General features: G+C 49.9%; 1 long non-coding RNA gene across 1 annotated transcript in view; it reads left to right on the top strand.

Annotated features, from left to right (window-relative positions):
• The window catches only part of LOC307195795, a 176070-nt gene that overhangs the window by 28924 nt on the left and 128465 nt on the right, over positions 1–18681 (top strand). Inside the window, exon 2 of the long non-coding RNA XR_013830953.1 lies at positions 7929–8010. This is a non-coding gene — a long non-coding RNA (uncharacterized lncRNA). The remainder of the gene's footprint in view (positions 1–7928; positions 8011–18681) is intronic.

Below are 18681 nucleotides of genomic sequence, written 5' to 3' on the forward strand. Positions count from 1 at the left end.
TGTTGCCTGACCCCCAAGGCTTCCAGGCACCGTGTCATGATCAGATGATTCAAACCTCAGGAAAGAAGGGTGCCTGCCCCCCAGCACTGGAGACAGGTGGGTAAAGAAATCATCGCGGTTCTGGTCTGTTCTGGGGATACGGGTGACGTGCTCTGGGAACATAAATGGGATGATTTTTAATATCTGTCCTATATTCTTGCAAGTTTTCATAATTAGCCATGAGACTATAGGTTGTTTAGTGATGGAGATGCGAGAGAATCAATATTTTAAAAAACATTTAAAATCAACTGTAACGCGTGGACTGATTTTTTATTTTTATGTTGAGATCATTGCAAATCCACATGTAGTGGTGAGAAATCGTACAGAGGGATCCTGTGGACACTTCACCTGGTCTCTCCCAGTGGTAACGCCCTGCACAACCACAGCACAAACATCACAGCTGGGTGACTGACAGCGGTACAGGCAAGATACAGAACATCACAGCAAGGATCTGCCTGCTGCCTCTTACAGTAACATCTCTTCCCTCGTCTCCACTCCCTCCTTCATCTGTGCCAACCACTAACCTCTTTTTTCCATTTTCATAATCTTATTACTTACACTAATTTATGTGAGTAGAATCAGACCTCTTAGGATGGGCTTTTTTCACTCTGCATAATCCTCTGGAAATTCATTCAATTGCTCTTTGTAGCAAGAGTTTGTTTCTCTTTATTGCTGAGTAGTATTCCATGGTGTGGATACACTAGTTTGTTTAACTATTCATTCACTGAAGGACGGCTGGGCTGTTCTCCAGTTTGGGTTATTATGAATAAGCCCCATGAGTGTTCACGGACAGGTTTTTGTGTGAACATAATTATATTAGTCTAGCGGCACCATGGTAGCAAAGCACCACAAACGGGGATGCTTAAAACAACAGAAATTCATCCTCTCACGGTTCTGGAGGGTAGAAGGCTGAAGTCACAGTGTCAGCAGGGTTGTTTCTTCTGGAGGTTCTGCCGGAGAATCCGTTCCATGTCGTCTCTGAGCTTCTGAGTTTGCCTGTGGTGCTCGGGGCTCTTGGTTTGGAGACCATCCCTCCAATATCTACTTTCGTCTTCACCGGTGTTCTCCCCTGGGCGTGTCTGTCTCTTTTCTCCTTACAAGGCCACCAGTGCTATAGGACTTCGGGCCCACCCTCATGCAGAATGACCTCATTTTAACCCAGTTACGTCTTCAAAGACTCTATTTCCAAACCACCCTAATCCAGTTTGACCTCCTCATAACCAATTATGTCTGCAAGGAACTTATTTCCAAATAAGGTCGTATTCTCAGGCACCTGGGGGCAGACCTTCAACATAACCTTTGGAGGACACAGTTCACCCCACAACTAGGGTAGCAGCAGCGTCCAAGCTGGGACCTCGACTGCGTGGGCAACGTCTCTCTAGCAGCAGAAGGCAGAGAGTATTTGGGGGAAGGGTCCTGGCCGCAGGAATAGGACTTAGGGCACCATTAAAATGGTCTCAGAAAGAGTTGAAGTTCTGAACCAATGAGTGGGGTTTGGGATAGATACCTTTGTCTCTATACAAAATTTTGTGTCCAAAATTCAAACCCTTTCTTTATTTTACTGCCCCGTGCCCCCCTCCCCCAGAGCCAGGCGTCTGAGCTTTGCACACCGGCATTCCCTGTGTGTCTTCCTGTCCAGTGGGACACTGAGTTCTCATCGCCATCTGTGATGGAGGCAGAGCGGCTGTGCCTCGGAGCTGGTGGGAGCCGGGTTTGTTTATGTAGATTTTGTTTTATTTTAGTCTTTCCAATGACTGCCTTGGGGCTTTAGTTTTCTGCCAAGGGCAGGAGAGAGAAGCCTTTATTGCTTAGATGTAGGCATTTGAGGTAAGACGTGAGCAAACATCACCACGTAATGCGTGAGCCCTTCCTGGCCGCTCACCTGGGCTGGGTCTGCGTTTTCACTGCGAGTCAGACTCGTGTTTCCTCTTTAATTCCACAGCTTCATTTAGTTTTTGAAAAATTCTTTCCCAATACATTATGCTATCCTGGTATATATTCCTTTCTTTTGTGATTTTTCTGAGCCTAGACTACAGCAAAGAAGAAAGACTCAGCTGTGATGATGAATCCACAGGCACTTGTATCCTTATAACTCTTCTACGCTAAATACAAGTCAGCATCTTTCCAAACCACATGTGGGAAGTAGAGGGCCGGGAAAAGGACACGATCATCAGTCAGATCAACAAGCTTAATTAAATGTATAAATGTGTTGGAGTTGAAGAGGGTGTTTAAGGTGACCGAGGAGCCCTGGTGGAAACACGTGTTCGTTCTCTCTCAGAGCATCGGGAGACGGAGCTCCGAGGCCAAGAGCGGGTGTGGCCCGCCCTGCAGGAGCCGCATGGAGGGAGCCCCGGCAGCCCGATGCCCTGTGACCCCATGACCCCAGACCCACATTCTCCCCAAAACTTCCCAAATCCTCGAGCCCCAGTGGAGCTTCCCCCTGGGAAGGAGGGTAGCCCCTTGCGTCCCCCCGGGGCCAGGCCTCCTGGAGGTGCTCCCTCCACCCCCTGCCCTACCCCCTTTGCTCCCATGCCCCCGGGAGACGTTTTTCCCCATGTTCCCTGGATCCCCTCCCCTCCCTCTGCTACACCACTGTTGATATGGTTGGGAAACCCCAGATAGTGGACCATTCAGCAGCGACAGGACGCACCACTGCCAAGGTGGTCCAGGTACCGAGAGTCACCGTGTCCAGAGTGGAGGTGACAGGGCCAGTGGGCAGGGCTGGCCGAGCTAATAACAGCAAAAATGTCAGAGGTGCCTAGTGGCAAAAGACATGAGCTGTTCTGTGCGTGGACGCAACATTTCGACAGGTGTGTCAGAGTCACCGCCATGATGTCTCCTGGTTCAGCATCTCCTGCTTTGCCTGTCAGCTCTCAGCCTCCTTCCTCCGTTGATTACCCCCAAAATCATTTCTCTTTCCTCACCTCCCTCATCCTTTCCTGTGGCCTTAAAATTCACCAGGTATCCCGATGGGGAAGCACAACCCAGCTCCTCTGGGCCCATCTCCATCTTCAAGGCCACCCTCCTCCCGTCCCTTTCAACCTGGTGTTTCTTTTTAACAACTTTTTTTTTAAATTAAAAAATATTTAACTTTTATATTGGAGTATATTTGATTAGCAATGTAGTGTTAGTTTCAGGTGTACAGCAAAGTGATTCAGTTATACATGTACATATATATACATATTTGTGTCTATTCTTTTTCAAATTCTTTTAGGTTTGAGAATTCATTTAGGTTATTACAGAGTATTGAGCAGACTTCCCTGTGCTATACAGTAGGTCCTTGTTGGTTAACTTTTTTGTTGTTTTTTTAAACTTATTTATTTTATTTTTGGCTGTGTTGGGTCTTTGTTGCTGCGCACAGGCTTTCTCTAGTTGCAGCGAGCAGGGGCTACTCTTCTTTGCAGTGTGCGGGCTTCTCATTGCGGTGGCTTCTCTTGTTGCGGAGCACGGGCTCTAGGCTCACGGTCTCAGTAGTTGTGGCTCGCGGGCTGTAGAGCGCAGGCTCAGTAGTTGTGGCTCGCAGGCTCTAGTGCGCAGGCTCAGCAGCTGTCGCCCACGGGCTCAGTTGCTCTGCGGCATGTGGGATCTTCGTGGACCAGGGCTTGAACCCGTGGCCCCTGCGCTGGCAGGCAGATTCTTAACCACTGCGGCAGCAGGGAAGCCCTGGTTATCTATTTTAAATATAGCAGTGTGTACGTGTCAATCCAAACTCCCAATTTATCTCTACCACCCACCCTTCCCACCGGTAACCATAAGTTCGTTCTCTAAGTCCGTGAGTCTGTTTCTGTTTTGTAAATAATTTTGTTTGTGTCATTCTTTTTTAAGATTCCACATACAGGCATGTAAGCATGTATCTGGAGAAAAACATGGTTTGAAAGGACACACGCACCCCAGGGCTCAGCGCAGCACTGTTGGCGGCAGCCAGGACCTGGAAGCGCCGCGGGCGCGGGCGGAGGAGTGGGAATGAGGATGAGGCACGCATGCGCAGTGGAGCGCTACCCTGCCGTAAAGGAGGCGCAGACGCCCTTGGGCACCTGGCTGGGCCCGGGGCGGTCCTGCTGAGCGACGTGGGTCAGACACAGAAGGACCCGGCCATCTGATGTCACGTGTTTGCAGAGCCCAGTGTCCCTAAACACTCTTTTCTCCAGCGACCTTCGCACTCGCGGCTCCCAGTGACTCCTGCACCTGTGCAGTGTGGCTCCTGGCCCCTTCTACCGATGGCACGGTCCCTGCGCTCCCTGCGGACCCGGGGCTCCTGGGAGCCCCCCGTCCCCCATCCCTTTCACGCGTGTTTGCTGGAGTCCAGACGGCACCCTGCCATGGGTCTCCTTGTGCCGCATAGGAAGTGGTTCTGGGCATCTTTATCCGCGTCCAGAAGCCCGTGGTGAGGCAACCAGGCTTAACCCCACCCCTAGAACGGACCCAAGTAGGAGCCAGGCCTCCCCCATCACCACGGAGTTGTCAGTCTGTCGTGTTTTCCCTGTGGTCCCTCTCCACCCCATCCTCTCCTTCAAGCCATTGTCTGGTCTGAGCTCGGGGTGCGGGGACACCCCAGGATGGAAGGCGGACGTGGCATGATTCTTCTGGCTTTTTTCCCTCCCCCATGGATAAACCTCGAGTGGGCAGAGGAAGTTGAGAATTTGGGGCACAAACAGTAGGGGGAATGAGGCTTTATCCCAGGATGGAAGGAGATGTACGAGGCTTGGGAGGTTAGAGGGAAGAGAGAAAATTTGGGGGGGGGGAGGTGGTCTTCAGAGAAGGCGGGGAGACCCTGCATCCGATCTCGAGCAGCTCCTCTGGAGGGGCCGGCGCACCGGAGAGACCACGGCGGTTGCCAGGCTTTCCTGTCCTCACTTGGTCTTTGAAGCTGCAGAGACGGCCCTGGAGTCACCGGGGCCGCAGTGGGGTCACCCCAGGGAAGGCCTGGGAGGAAGGGCAGTGCAGGGCCAAATAGCCTGGCCCAGCCCAGTGCCACGAGTCGTGATGTAGTGACCCAGGAAGAGGAAGTGAAAGGCAAGAGGAAGTGAAAGGCAAGAGGAAGTGAAAGGCTCAGAACAGAGCTTAAACAGTTAAACTGAAGACAAGAAAAGTGAAATTCTGTCATTCTGTGTTGGGGGGCTGGCCTGTGAGGAAGGTTCTCCGACCGCAAACCCACTGTCCAGATGCAGCCTGTCCATCACGCCTGTTCCTTCCAGTGCCGTCCCTTCCCAGATGCCGGGTCCTCGCCGTCACCCGTGCGTGGCACAGCGCCCTCCGTGCCCATGTGAAACCTGGGAGGTATGCAGCGGGGGAGTGGTCCTGCGTTACAGGACCTCTTGCCCCTTCGACCCAAAACTGATGTAAAAAATGAAGTCCGTTAACTTGAAAAGCATACGTATGGCTGCCGCCACATCCTTCCTGACCTGCTCCGCCCTCTCCCCGGAGCAGCCGCCATCTCCTGGGGGCGCGTGGTCTGTGAGCCCAGCGTCCACCGGCCTGCACTCGGAGCTCCCTATTCTTTTTCTTCCTTCCTTCGGTCCAGTCTGCAGCCTGGCCTCCCAGCCCAGCTCCCCGCTTCTGAGCCATGCTGAGCAGTCCTCTGGTCTCACTTGCGTAAGGAACAAGCACGTCTGCCCAGGGGAGAGGTCGAAGCCCCCGGCTCCATGCTCTTCAGGCGGGCTGGTCCACACTGAAGGGGAACCGGCCTCTCCACGTCTCCATCTCGCCTTCCATGTCAGTGTCCTGGGGCCAGCGCGACAGAGTACCACACACTGGTGGCTCAGAACAGCAGAGCTTTACTCTCTCACGATTTTGGGGGCCGGGAGCCTGAGACCCTGGCTCTGGCAGGGCTGCACTTCCCACGGAGGCTGCAGATGGGGCCCCACTTCCCAGCTCCATCCTCAAGGCCAGCATCTTCACATCTCCCCCTGCTCTGTCTTTACATCACCTTCTCTGTGTGTCAGATGGCCCTCTGCCTCTCCCAGAGGGACACCTGTGATTCCCTTCAATGCTCACCCGCCTGGGCAACCCAGGCTGCTCTCCCATCTCGAGATCCTTATCTTAACCACACCTGCAAAGACCCCTTTTCCGTGTAAGGCCACATTCACAGCACCGGGGATTAGGACCTACTGTTCCGCAGGCACGCTCAGCCTGCTGCACCCTCTCACGGGTCTGACGTGGGCGCTCTGAGGTTGGGGTGTCGAGTGGGGATCGGCAGGGCTAGGAAAAGTCGCTCTGGGCTGCGTGGACTGGATGTGATTCTGCTTTGGTGCCTTCAGCCTTTGGCAGATTCTCAGTGTGTGTGAGTGTGTGTGAGTGTGTGAGAGTGTGTGTGAGTGTGTGTGTGTGTTTTAAGTGTTCTTAGTCGCTTGTCTTGCCCACTGGGAACATCTAACAGGAGAGGCCTGGAGGCCCAGGATTTAATAGGGCTGGCTCGTAGGCAGGTCAGGTGATGGCTCTGCGCAGCGCTTGTTCATTTTTAAGACATAAATAATAATAGTAACACACCTGCTATTTGCTGTGGTACCTGCTGCAGGCCTTCTGATGGGCACTGCCTCACCTTTCAGGCCACCTGCAGCCCCTGTGGACCTGGAGCCTCCCCTGACCACCCGACCGTGAGGCCACTGGGCGGCCTCCCTTAAGAATTACTATGAAATGTGCTTTACATACACGAGTGCGTATAACTTACACGTACAGTTTAAAGAGTAAACTGTACCCGCCACGAACTTACCTGAACGTTGAAGGACTCGGTTTACCCTGCGTCCCTCTGCCTCAGGGGACAGGTAATCCATCGTCTCAGTTTTGTGTTACACGGTTCCTGCCTTTTCTTCGAAGGGTAACAGTCTTCAGACTTTCAGTTGTTTGGTTTTGCTGAACTTGATCCACGAGTAAAGTGAATGATTCTGAGCGAGTGCATCGTGGACTTGCCTTTTTCCGCTGAACATTTTGCTGCTGAGATTCATGGGTATTGTTGAACAGAGCTGTGCTGGACTGTTTGGGGTGTCAGGTTGTTACTGGGGGACCCCGCTTCTGTGCGTGCTGCAGGGGCTGGGGAGCGGGGAAGGGTGAGTGGGAGCTCGGGGGCGTCGGGGAGTGACTCCTGCGGGAAGGTGGCCCGTGTGAGGCCCACCGGGGTTGCCACCTGGTGCTCACTGCGGCGGGCTCCTGCCCTCCTGCAGAGGCCGGGACTCGGGGCCCCGTCTTCAGTGTCGGCTGGAACGTGGACCAGCTTGGCGTTTTCTCAGGCCCTTTAGGAGGCCCAGGCTCACCACCGGGAAGTGGCCTTGGGCTGTTAGGGGCTAGGTTAGCGTTTGCCCAGGTCTGTGTAGGCCCAGGCTGAGGGCTAGTCGAGAAGCCAGCTTCGAGGGGCCTGGCTGGGCTTTAGTCGAGGGAGTCTGTCGACACATGTCAATACCTATTTACATTTATACCGTCTTTTTATGGTTTTCAGTGAGGCTGCATAATTCGCTCCATGAGAGCCTTGAAATTTTGATTACATTTCTTACTAGGGATCTTTCTTCCTTTTGCTATTTAAATAGCATCTTTTCGTTTCCTACTTTTTGAAAAGTTAAAGCCTACAGGAAAGCTACCAGAACAACACAGCAGACGCTGACATGCCTTCACCCAGGTTCAGCGGCTGTTAGCATCTTGCCACGCCTGCCCCTTCTCTCTCTCCCAGCTTTCTCTCCCTCTCTGTCCCTTCCCCGCCCCATATATGTGTACATTTTGCCAACATCGTAGCACCTCACTTCAGCTTACGTTAGCTAGGAACAAAAACATAAACACAACGTAATTATCACACTTGGGAAATTTAACCTTAATGCTATTATCCAATACGTAATCCGTATTCAAGGGCTGCCGATTTTCCAGGCATGATATTCATTGTAGTTTCTCTGTCTGGTCTGATTTAGGAGCTGATCAAGGACTACACTCCGCGCTGAGCTGCTCCTGAGACGCCGAGCTGCCGGCTGGACAGCAGACTCACGCTGCCCGGTGAGTGCCCAGGTGACCCGTGGCCCCCGTCCGTCACACAGGCCGCCACCTGGTGTCAGTTTGTCTCACTACTGGCGTGGGGGGCTTGCCCGCTTGGTTCAGGTGCCAGCTGCCAGTTTCCTCCATTATAAAGGCATCTTTCCCTGTTGGAATTAATGAGTAATCTGGGAGTGATTCTCTGAGGCTTCGTGAAATCCTGTTCCCCCACAGTCTTGCACCTGGTGGTTTTAGCTTCCACTGCTAAATCTGTGCTGGAAGCAGAGCAGTGATTTTCTGTTCGATCGTTTCTTTCTTTTCTTGTTATCAGCATTCTCCTACCCTGAAGACCTTCTTCCCTACTCTTACATAACTTTAGTATCGGAATAGATTAATGAATTCTTTTTACTTCCAAGGATTACAGTCCACTGTGTCATTATTCATTTTGTTGTTCAAATTATTCCAAATTCAGCCCATGGGACCCTCTGCAAGCTGGCTTCTGGGTCCTTTTTTGTGTCCCAATCAGTGTCCGAGAAATAAGTGGTATCTTTTAAAAATCGCATTTTCTGTTCGTTGCTTGTGTAACTGATTCTGCTGCATTGATCTCGCATCCAGCAACCTTGCTGAACTCTTCAACTAGTTCTGAAATGGTGTCTGGAAATTATTTTGATTTTGTGTATTGACAGCCATACCCCTCTGCATGATGACAGTTCAATTTCCTTCTTCCCAATTATCTTTTTTATTTCGTTTGTTATTCAGCCGGCTAGACCCTCCTGTACAAGGGTAGTTCTGTATAGAAAGACACGTGCAAGCAGTAAGGTCCTCTAACTTTGAAGCTGCGGCGTGACCTGTGATGTTTGCTCTGGTTATTGGTGGCTATCCTGTCCCCCACTAAGGAAGGTCTCTTTTTTTAATCACGGGGTTTTAAAAAATCTCTAATGGGTTTGGAATTGTACCAAACAATTTGTTTGTGCATTTGTTAAGACGGTTATACATTTTTTCTCCTTTAATATATTAATGTGGTAAATTACAATAATGCTGTTGAATGGGAACCATCCCGCATTATTGGTATAAACCTTACTTGACATTTTCAGTATATGCTACACCTAGTTTAGCAATATTTTGTTTAACCTTTTGGTGTTTGTACACGAGACCGGCTTCTGTTTCTCCTGCGCCATATTTCTCTCTTTTTCATGACCTCGTTGTCTGAACCCACTTATATTTCAGTAGTGTGTGTGGCGTGTGTGTTCTGGTTGTGGGTGGATGGAGAAGTGAGCGTGTATAACCTGAGCCTCTTTCTCGCGGGCGTCGAGGGGAGAGTCTGAGACACTCGTGCGGTTCCTTCCGTGGGTGCATCTCCGTGCAGGTGTCCAGGACTTTGTAAGATCGGCCACCATAACCCTGAGGGCCCGTCCAGGGACAGGCGCAGACCTCATAGAGCCAGGCTGGGGGAGGAGTCGCGGGAAACGGGCTGCCGCCCGGGGGTCTCCTCACCAGGGACCTCCCAGCCCTGGCCCCAGAGGGCTCGGTCACATCCAGGTGCCCTTGTGTGCCTGCCAGTAGGGCCTCTGCTCCCTGCCCCGAGGGCCTCGAATCCCGGATTCAGACGCGAGGTGAGGGAGGCAGGGAGGGGTCCGAGGACCCCGCGGCGGGGAGAAAGGCGGGGTGGGCAGGGCCTTTTCAGGCCTGGGTTCTGTTCGCCTCCGCCTCAGGGATCCACAAAGGAGGCACCTCTGGCATCTGAGAATTAACCTCCTGTCTAAGACCCTCGTTAGAGTGGTCTGCAATTCTCACCTTAGTGCCTCTCTACCAAGTATCCCCTTATACCCCAAGGGCTTCTGCTTTCTCAACTGGAGCTGTAGGACTGGGCTCTTGGGCGCTGACCAGGGGGATGCAAGCCTCGCCGCTCTGGACGGGGGTCCCCCCGCAGCAGGAGGGTGCGCGTGTGACCGTGAGTGCAGGGGATGGAGAGCACGCGCGCGAGTGTGAGTGCGTGTGTGGGAGCACAGGAGTGAGTGTGTGTGTGCACGCTGTGAGCATGCGTGCGTGCGTGTGTCCGTGCGCGTGCCTGTGCACATGTGTACGTGTGTGCGTGCAGCAGTGGCCGGCCCCACCCTGCGTGTCTCCCCCGCGCCGCCCCTCTCCCCAGCATCCCCTCTGCAATCCGGCCTGTCGCTGTCCTGGAACGCGCCCTGCTTCCCCGCTTCCCTGCCTTTCTGCATTGCTCTTTGTGTCTGCGAAGTCTCTCCTCTCTGCGCTGCTCTCAGAGCTGAAATCCCTCTCTGTCTTCAAGATGCAGATGAAATGCCTTGTTCTCCCCGATGGATCCCAGCTGGGGATAAACATCTCTTCCTCTTTGAAGACTTAGCCCGTCTGCCTTGAATTATACATGCGCCGCGGAGGGCCCCTTCGGGAGCAGGATTATGACTGATTTATCTTCACGTTTCTCCCCGTCGCCCCCTCCACCCCAGTACCTAAGGCAGTGTCTGGCATGTTGAAGGTGCTCAAAGATTATTTATTAAAGCGGATATTAACTGCTCCTCCTTATTTGTGTGTTTAGTGAAATTGTTCAGTTCAGGGCTAAGGGATGGAAGCTTTGGAGAGAAATGGGAGCGTTCTGCCTTACGCCCCGAGGCTAGAGAAGTCCCAGCCGCTTTCATCCCACCTCTCCTCCCCACCTTGCTCTGGCATCTCCCCACTCTGCTTCCACCTCAGCTGTGCGGTCCCAGCCCCCATCAGCTCGGAGCGCATGCACATGGGATCCTGCACAGATGTGCCAGGGTGTTATGAGAAGCTTCAGAGCAGTGCTCCCAGATCGGGGCGGTGAAATGCCATTAGCTGCGTTCTCATGCCTGTCACACCTTCCAGCAGAATTAGTGGAGGGGCTTGAGAAATGATTCCTAAAGCCTGCCATGCCTCGAATTATCCCAAGGGTGCTGGAAGTTTTCAAAGCAAAGTTAATTGCAATTCCTGGTAATCACACACATATTTAATGCCACACCACACTGAGTCTAAGATGCGTGTTACAAAAATCGAAGTGTCAGAAGTCTGGGAAGACTGGGGTGCAGAGCAATGGAATTAGTCTCCTCTGAGAAAAGGAAAAAACCCCCAGAATAGTCCGGCTTGACACTCCTGAGAGTCCGAGAAGCCCCTGTGTGGTGAAGAGGAAGCCAGGGTCCAGGAGACACTTGGGTCCCAGCGGGCGCCTGCCGCAGCCCTTCTGAGCCGTGGTCCCCTCGGATCTCAGGTGGGCTGGTCTGAAATCCCAAGGTTTCGATGTGTATGTTATGATTATTGTATTCAGTCATATTTACACTTATTTGGTGCCTATGGTGTGCAAGATTTCTGGAAAAGCTGATCATACGGACCATTTGTATGACACCTAAACGTGTAGAAGCAGCTTCTGTGTTTGGCCACTTCCCCTTTCCTGCAGCCTCACCTTTCTCGTCTGACTGCCCTTGACCTCCAGGCACCCGACGCTCACTCGCCCCATAAAAACCTCTCTCTGAAGTGGCGGAGGCATTGTTTCCCTCTAAGCGCTCTGCCGTCTTTACTTCCTTGTAGCCACCCTCTGAGGCACATGGGCCTCTGTCGTCCCCCATTCAGCGGGGTCACGGGGCTCACGCGACGTCCTCCGCTGGTCTGGGGACTGCTTTGTCCCCACCCTCCAACTGAAGGAGGGCGTCCATGCCTTCCCGAGGCTCGTCACTGTTTACTTGTGTGATGCAAACCAGCCCAAACCTGGAGGCTCCAGGCGCTGCTTCCTCCGCATCCCATCCCTGCCTCTGCTGGACGGTGTCCTTTCCGCTCTGCACGTTCTCGGTTCCCACCCTTCCCCGGGCCTGGACATGTCCCACCTTCCTGCACCCCCAGCACCAACTTTCCCTTTCATGCTTCATCATCGCGTGTCCTCTGCTTCCTGCTCTAGACGTGGGGTCTTCGTTCAAGGTAAGGTGACCCATCTAAGTTGCCGTCCAGTTGGGACTCTTTAGGGAGGTCACGGGAGCACTACTGGTGATTCCTCCAGAGCAACAGAGGCAAACAGTGCCTCACCAACCACACTATGGGGACGCGCCCTATTTAAGGGAAGGGCATGTCAGGGTCAGCTCTGTTTATGGGGACGTGCCCTAGTTAAGGGGGAGGGCATGTCGGGGTCAGCTCTGTTTATGGGGATGCGCCCTATTTAAGGGAAGGGCATGTCCGGGTCAGCTCTGTTTATGGGGACGCGCCCTATTTAAGGGAAGGGCATGTCGGGGTCAGCTCTGTTTTTCTCACGGGACTTAGAACACGGCTTGGAATATTGGGGATGGTCCGCCCATTGTAAGTGAGTGGAAGAAGGAGCATGTTGCCAGAACCAGGAGGATGTGTTTTTACTGTGTGCTTGCGCCGTGCCCGTCAGCAGCTGTAGGATGAGATGGTGTTGCGGCAATTAGTGTTGTAACTGCTAGAGCAACGGAACAGCGTGCACCACGGGGGGTGGCATTTTCCGTAGCAAGGGGACTTCCATCTCAATGCCTTGGACCACGGGAACTGGAATTCACTGACCTCTAGACATCCACTGGGCAAATCAGCAGATTGTCAGAGTCTTAGCACTGGGGGTGGGGGACCAGAGAAGCCTCCCAGTCAAAGACCCCATTCTCTGATAAGGAAACTGTAGCCCAGACAGAGGATGGAACACTCAGACCTCCTGGATCCTGAGCCGGCACATTTCCTGTTCAAACTGTCTAATAAAATGATAAATGTCGCTGTGGTCTGATATACGGATTGTGTTGATGGGGTGTAATACAGAACACGGCAGTGCCCTTCAGTGTGGGCAAATAACTGGAAGAGACGTTGATTAGGAAACGTGTTCGCACTTCGCATGTAGGGAAGACAGAGGAGCACTTCTTGAAGTGTAATTTGTACCGCTAACAGCGTAACTTATGACAGCTGGTTTCTGAATCCCGGGACTCTTGACCATGATCAGGTTTCCCAGGGAATGTGGTGCGTGCGCGTGTGTGTATTTGTCTCTGGGGCCAGTGTGTGCTCATACGTCGCCTGCCTAAAGAGCTGAAATTATTATGAACTCTCATGTGTCTTACCAGTGTACAGCGCTTGGCTTCTGAGTGAGCTGTCTTCCATTTTTGATCAAAATAGCCACACCCTTGACCAGCCTCCTTCTGGCTAGGCTGCCCAGATGTACTTTAAACCCCCTCTTTTAGCCCAGCGGGGGCCCGGGCAGGAGCCGGGAGTCACTGCTGGTTTAGTTGTTAAGTGGCACAAATCAGGCTGACCTCTTCCTGCGGATTCCTGTGCCAAGGAGAGCTGATCTGCAGGGCAGTATTCTCAGCAGGAAGACCTTGGGTGCAAGTGGTCCAGGCTCTTCCCTCTGAGCGCCATCTTTACTCACCAGGTCAGGTGCGCATGGCGGCCGGGTGACCGCCTTTGTTCTCTACGTCACTCACCGCTAACCACGTCGGAGTCCAGAGAATTCTTAGCATACTTCCTAAGAATGCTATGCAATTGGGTAATCACGTCCTGCAAGTGTCTGATCTACTTAGGGTCCTGTAAGAGGGTTGGCAGGGAAAGAGTCAAAGGTAATGGGTTATGGCGTCTCTCCCCATGAGGATCTTACCAGAGGAATCGGAGACAGAAAATGCACACTTTTTGTTAATCTCTGAAGGTAACGCAGGGAAACTTGAGTGGAAGATGAAGGAGGGAAGCTAAATCTTAGAATTCCTGTGCCAGCACCAAATGACATACATGAAAGTGAAAAACAAACATTGCAAAAGTATTAACGGGCAGTGATCGAACGGCGTCTCACTCATACACTTTGAAATGGGTGTTGGACAAGCAACGGAGCATCACTCTGACAGCCCCGCGCCGGCTCCCTAGCCCGAACCTGCCCCAAAGCAGAGCAAGGGAAAAGGACGACTCAGTGAAATACTAGAATTTTACTACACACCCAGTGTGAAGGAAAGCCCGTTGCGGGGGTGAGCAGGCAGCTTGCTCCAGCAACAGATAACACGTGTGCAGAGGCACTGGGGAGCCAGAGGGAGGACGGCGGGTACATCTCACGTGTCTTCCCATATTCTGAGTTCCAAGCAGGATAGACGAAGACAGATGTACTTAGGGACACTGTTACAATATTAAGGACAAAGAGAATCTTACAACCTGAGGGGGAGGGGACGCCAAATCACCTACAAAGGAATAACAATAAAAATGGAAGCTGTCCCCTCATTGTCATCACCAGATGCAGGAGACGATGCGGGGACGTCTTCAAAGGGTTGAGAGCAGGTGACACAGTGGTCCCCTGGTATCCCAGGGGATTCGTTCCAGGACCCCCCAGAGATCCCAGAATCTGAGGGTGCTCAGGTCTCTTGTATAAAACGGCATAGTACAGCTCACCCTCCACAGCCTGGGTTCCGTCCACATCTGCAGATTCACCACCAGCTGCAGATTGATCTGAGGTTGGTTGAATCCAGGGGGCCAACCGTACTTCACTTAAAACGTGATTAGCTTTCACAGTGCGGGCAACATGACAGCATCTTCAGACACACAAAAGGGACCTGGTAAAAGAGCTACTAAAGGATGTACTTCAGCAAGAAGACAACCAAACCTAGGTGGAAAGAATTGGCAGAAAGCAGCAATAGTGAGTAAAGAAATAAGCAAATCACATTGGTATGGAAATGTAATAGATACTTTTCATAAATATAATGCATGATGGACTGAAACTACTGGACAATAATAACGTGGAATTTGCGAGAGGGAATTTACAGGAAAATAATGAGTTCATAAGTGTCTCTTATTTGGAGGGAGTACATGGAGACTGACCAACTTTGTATTTCGTTAGAAAAATGCAAAAGGTATGCAAGTTAGAAAATATAAAGGTAACCACTAAAATAATAAAATGTAATATAAGACTTCCAAGTAGAAGAAAATAAGGATTGAAAGAAAATGATTCATCTAAGAGAAGGCAGAAAAGGAGAAGTCAAATGAAATATTCAAAAACAGTAAATGGGAAATACAGAATAAGGTGGTAATAGAAATATATCAGTAATCACAATACCTGAAACCATAAAATTCACATATGTTTTGTCTAAAAGACAGAGACTTGATACAGAAAAACCTGCTATATGCAATTTTGAGACATGCTTGAAGCTTCATTATTAAATAAAATACAAGGTTGAGAATCATGGGAAAATGTACACAGAAAAATATTAACTGAAGCAAAATTAATATAACTAATATGGAATGAAATACATTTTTGGGGAAAATTATGGGTAAAGTGGATCATAAAAGAAACAATCTATCAGTAACTGACCACAGTTACAAACTTGTATGCACCTAACTTTATTTTTTTATTATTATTTTTTAATTGATTTATTTTTTTGCGCTACACGGGACTCTCACTGTTGTGGCCTCCCCCGTTGCAGAGCACAGGCTCCGGACGTGCAGGCTCAGTAGTTGTGGCTCACAGGCCCAGTCGCTCTGCGGCATGTAGGATCTTCCCGGACCGGGGCACGAACCCGTGTCCCCTGCATCGGCAGGCGGACTCTCAACCACTGCACCACCAGGGAAGCCCCTACACCTAACTTCATAGTCTTGCAAAATATATGACAATATTCAACAGAACTACACGTAGAAATTGAAAAATCCATAATCAGAATGGGAGTTATTACAAGTGTTTCTCAGAAACTGTTAGATGAAGTTGATAAAAGTAAAATTATAGATTATTTAAATAGTACAATTAACCCTGATTGTATACACACACGTCAGCAACAAATAGAGGATGTTCATGTTCATTGATAAATAAAAGATTAAAAAGTATTTATAACTGGCCCAAAAGAGAATTCTCAATAAACCCAAGGAATTTATATAATAAAAACCGTCTTTGCTGATAATAGTACAATAAAATTATTGATTAAAAATGAAAAGCTACCTATGCCCCCTCTAAAACCGTATATTTGGAAATCAAACTTACATTTGTTAAAAAGTCGTAGTAGTCATGATACGATCCCATTTACATAACATTATGTGTGTGTGCACGTGTGTGCACAAGGACACAGGAAGGACAATTATCAGCAAGTAGTAGATGGTCATTTCAGAGTGGTGAAGTTTAGTTCTTTTAAAAAAACTTCCTTCATTAGTTTTGACTTAGTCATTGTTTCCATAGAATATGGTTTATTTGTAGAATTTTTATTGTGAAAATAACTCTAGGTTTTTATGTTTTAAAAATAAAATTGAAATATGAAATGTTTTGTTTTGAACAACAATGAATGCGCTATGCAGCTGAGTAGCTGCGGGACACTCAGAGCCTTCAATGTACACATTGAAACACGATTACTTAATAAACAAGTGTTCAGTTGAAGAAAGTAGAAAATGAATAGTTGAATAATTTCCAAATAAAGTGTAAGGGAGAAACTGACAAGTACAAAGGCGAAATGAAAATAAAAAATTAAGGATCACTAGAGATGGCTTAAAAATTAGTTCTTCCAAAAATCAAAATGAAAATATTAATTCAAACAAAAAGAGAAAAAAGTGCATACAAACCGACATTAGAAACACACAAACGCACATAGCACATAACTGCAAATTCCGTGGAGGTCACAGAGGGAAGGGAGGGCGTGGGCACCTCTGTCTTGCCTAGCCCTGTGTGCCTGGTTGTGGGCACTGTGGGTCGGAGAGGAAGCACAGTGCCCCCGGGCTCACGAGAAGTGCTCAGGAACCCAGCGGGGTACGGAGGGCAATGACTCATTTGCCCGTTTGTCTGGGCCACGAGCATCTTAATGCATCTCTGGGCTCCCGTAAGCCTCTCGTGACATTTAGGTGGTCTATTACACACGTTACCTGAGAAACGTTTGCTGATGCTGGCATCGCCCTAGTTTATGTTTGGCTCTGAACACTTGATCAGAGCCAAGCTCAGGGTGGGCTCACGGCCCCTTTCTTCATCATCCCTATTTACAAATCAAATAAGTTGAGATTCCCTGGTCTCCAAATTCCAGCTCAGTGTCTTCTGAGCAGGAGTGGGTGAGCACAGCTGGCGTGAGGACACCCTGAAGCGAGAAGGAGGAAGACTCCAGATACCTAAGCAGACGCAGCCCCGAATATCCTGGCCGGCAATCTAATCGCTCCTTGTGAATTGGTCCCAAGAGTAACCAGCGCATGAATATTTCAAGGATTTCATTCTGCTATTGATTTGTGGCCTGTCAGTATTCAACCGGTTCATTTAATTTGATGCAAAAACATAAGGAATAGGGAGAAAATCAGTGTCTGTGCAGGGAGTCGGGCAGAGTGTGTTCACGGTTCGAGAGAAAAAGCTTCGTCACCTACCGGCAGGGAGGAAGCGTGAGGGCCTGAGCCGCTCCCGCCCTTAGCTCTGCGGGGTCACTTCCCCACCCCGGGTAAGGTTTTGAGAGAGGAGAACTTTATTCCTTTGCTGAAAATGATGGAATGAGTTGTTTATGCACAAAAAATTCTGAATTAAGAGAAAGGGCTGATCATACCCAGGCCAATGTGACTGGCCAATTTTTAACAGCGTGTTTTCCAAATATAACTAGCTCTTAAAAAAAAAAAAAAAAGGCTTCTATCATAGCGCCTCCCCCGCGGCCCAAAGCTCTATGCTTGAGCAGAGGGTAAATACTTTGGGCTCTGGAGAGTTGAAACTCCAAAGGAAGCTTGCAAATTTACACAACAGGCAGGTGATTTGACCGTTTCTTTGATTCTTCTTTGATCTCTGCTATTTATTTTTCAGTTACTTTCTAGATTATTTTTTAAAGTTTGACAAGATCAATAGTAATAAAAATTCTATTTGACTGAAAGTTGCATGATTCCCAAACATTTCCCCTCTTCCCTTATTTCTAACAAGAGATGGCTTGTATGACATCAGTCCCCAGGTAAAGTTTTAGCAAAGAATCTACTACGTTCCTTTGAAGGAAAGAACTCTCTCTTGACAAAATGGTACCAAATTCCCATTTAAAGAACTAAAAACATGTGTGCATGAATAACAACTCTTATGTGCAGATAGAAACATTGCTTATAAATGCAAAAGCCTGGTGCTCTGAACTATGCCTTGAGAGAGGTAACTGGTTCAATATGTGTTTTTCCCATAAAGGTGAGACAGTCTAGCTCTGGGAGGTAAGCTAACATCTAGGAAGACAGTTTCTAAGGCAAAATGATGAGCATCTCAGGTGGACAGAATTCTAAGCTGGCCCCAAGATCCTGCCTTATGCAGGTGTACAGACCTGCATAATCTCCTCTCCGTAAGCATGGGAGCACCTGGGACTATGGTGGGATTGTCACTTCCCGGATTAGGTTATGTCATAAGACAGAGGTGATAGGATACTCACTGCCATGACACCTTTACATTATGTAAGACTCCAGCATCACAGAATCTCCTGCTGGCCTTGAAGAACGGGCCAGGTGTGAACTGCCCACGCAGGGGCCATGAACCAGCACCCAAGAGTGATGAAGCTGAGAGTGGTCTCCAGTTGACAGCCAAGGGAACGAGGGACCTTGTCAGACAGCCACAAGGGGATGGACTCTGTCAACAGCCAGAGGGACCTGGAGGTGGTACTTCCCTAGCTGAGCCTTCAGATGAGAACACAGCCAGTGGACATCTTGATTCCAGCCTCAGCAGACCCTGAGCAGAGGGCCATTAGGATGGCTGAACTCCTGACCTGTGGAAACTGCGAGATAGAAAATAGATGTTGGTGT

Source organism: Stenella coeruleoalba (assembly GCF_951394435.1).
Source record: "Stenella coeruleoalba genome assembly, chromosome: 13".
Taxonomy (NCBI): domain Eukaryota; kingdom Metazoa; phylum Chordata; class Mammalia; order Artiodactyla; family Delphinidae; genus Stenella; species Stenella coeruleoalba.